The sequence below is a fragment of the Corvus brachyrhynchos genome, unplaced genomic scaffold, assembly GCF_000691975.1.
Source record: "Corvus brachyrhynchos isolate BGI_N302 unplaced genomic scaffold, ASM69197v1 scaffold875, whole genome shotgun sequence".
In the NCBI taxonomy this organism is placed as follows: Eukaryota; Metazoa; Chordata; class Aves; order Passeriformes; family Corvidae; genus Corvus; species Corvus brachyrhynchos.
This window is the reverse complement of record NW_008238107.1, coordinates 94,767-97,216: the sequence shown is the minus strand read 5'-3', so window position 1 is coordinate 97,216 and position 2,450 is coordinate 94,767.

Sequence of the window (2,450 nt, the reverse complement as noted above, 5' to 3'; positions counted from 1 at the left end):
GGACTGGGGAAGGCTGGAGCCATCCCAGGGGTCTCACATGTCACCACACCCCCCCAGCTCCCACGGGAAATCACCAGTGGTGCTGGATTTCCATGGAATAACACATTTCCAGGCCATTCTGTGAGCAATCCCAGCATCCCACCTCCATCCTTTTTATCCTCATTGAAGCTCTTCAGTTGATTAATTAATTAATTATTCCACTTCCTGGTCAGAGATATATGACGGGAAGCTTTGGCCATCCAAAAATTCATGATTTCTCCTTAAAAGAAAGAAGGAAATGTTTTTCCAAGCCTTTCTCCGTCATGTCCTTAAATCCCACCAGTTTTCCTTCCCGTGGGAGCACAATTGATCCCTTCAAAACCTGCGGGGGGGGGGGCGGGGGGGGGGAAACCGTTTGGGGGTGGAGAATCCACCATCCCTTGGGGGCTCCAAGACCCCCCCCAGCTCCACTTGGAGGGATTTTTCCTGGAAAATGCGGTGGTTTTGCCGGGAAAGATCCCAGATCCAGCGGCAGAGCCGCATGAGGGCAGCAGTTCCTCCCGGAAGGAGGGAAGACTGGGGGAACTGTGGATCAAAACCTGCCTTCCAGGAAATATCCTGACTTTCCAGGAGGGTCACAGTATGTGCCTGGGGATGTCCCCACAGGTGTGGGATGGGGATGGTTTTCCCGGTGGTAATAGGGAATAAAGGGGGCTGGGGGGTGGCTCGGTGGCTCCTGTCCCCTCGTGTGTCCCTTCCCAGTGGCTCCTGTCCCATCCTGGTGTCTCATGTCCCAGCCTGGAGCCCCGTGGCCTCTCCCAGCCCAGTGTCTCCTGTCCCTATCCCAGTTCCTCATGTCCAGCTCCTCATATCCCATCCCAGTGTCCTGTCCCAGTGGCTCCTGTCCCATCCCAGTGCCCCATGTCCCATCTTGTGTCCCATCCTGTGTCCCATCCTGTCACCTCCTGTCCCCTCGTGGCTCTTCCTGTCCCACCTCCTGTCCCATCCCAGTTCCTCATGTCCTGTCCTGGTGCCCCATGCCCCTTCCTGGTTCCTTCTGTCCCATCCTGGTGGCTCCTGTCCCACCCTGATGCCCTCATGGCCCATCCCAGCACCTCGTGTCCTCTCTCAGTGTCGTGTCCCATCCTTTGTACCCTCCCAGTGCCTTCTGTCCCATCTCAGTACTCTGTGTTCCATCTTGTGTCCCATCCTGTCCCCTTGTGCCCCATCCTGGTGCCTCATGTCCCATCCCAGTGACTGGTGTCACATCTTGGTGGCTCCTGTCCCCTCTCGGCTCCTTGTGTCCCATCCTGACACCTCCTGTCTCCTCTTGACTCCTCCTGTCTCACCTCCTGTCCCATCCCAGTGGCTGCTGTCCCATCCTGGTGCTCTGTGTTCCATCTCAGTGTCCTGTGTCCCAGCCCAGCACTTCCTGTCTCATCCTGGTGCCTCATGTCCTATCTCGTGTCCCCTCCTGGCACCTTCTGTCCCATCCCAGTGGTTCCTGTCCCATTCCAGTGTCACTTTGTGCCCCATCCCAAGGTCTCCTGTCCCATCCTGGTGCTCCATGTCCTCCTGTACCCTCCTGGCTCCACCTCTCCTGTCTCATGTCCTTTCCCAGTGGCTCCTGTTCCATCCCAGCTCCTCCCATTCCATCCCATCCCAGTGTCCCATGTCCCACCTCGTGTCCTATCCTGTCACCCTGTACTCCATTCCAAGGCCTCGTGTCCCATCCTGGTGCCTCCTGTCCCCTCTTGGCATCCTGTGTCCCATTCTAATGTCCCATCACAGCACCTCCTGTCCCTTCCCAGTGTCCCATGTCCCGGTGCCTTGTTCCCAATCCCGATACCTCATGTCCCCTCTCAGCTCCTCGTGTCCACTCCCAGTGTCGGCTCCTGGTGGTTCTTGTTCCATCTCAGTGTCCCATCCCAGCTCCTCATGTCCCATCCTGGTGTCCCCAGTCCCATCCCAGTGTCCCGTGTCCCATGTCCTCCTGGTGCCTCATGTTCCATGTCAGCTCCTCGTGTTCCATCCCAGTGTCCCATGTCCCATCCCCGTGCCCCGTGTCCCATCCTGGTGTCCCCAGTCCCATTCCAGTGTCCTGTGTCCCACCCCGATGTCCCCAGTCCCCTCGGTGCCCCCACCCTGCTCCTGTCCCTGCTCTCAGCCCACCTATTCCCACTCTTTTCCCACCCATTCCTGTTTTTATTCCTGCTCTCCTTCTCACCTGCCCCAGCTCTCATTCCTGCCCATCCCCACTCCCACTCCCACCATTCCCACTCTGATCCCATTCTCATTCCCTCTTATTCCCTCTCTTTCCTGCCCATTGCCACTCTCATTTCCTCTCATTCCTACCCGTTCCCTCTCAATCCTGTCCATTCCCTGTCTAATTCTCTCCCATCTCTGCTCCATCCCTGCTCCTGTCCCACTCTGATCCGTGTCTCCGCTTGCTCCGGCAGCGGCAGCGAAGA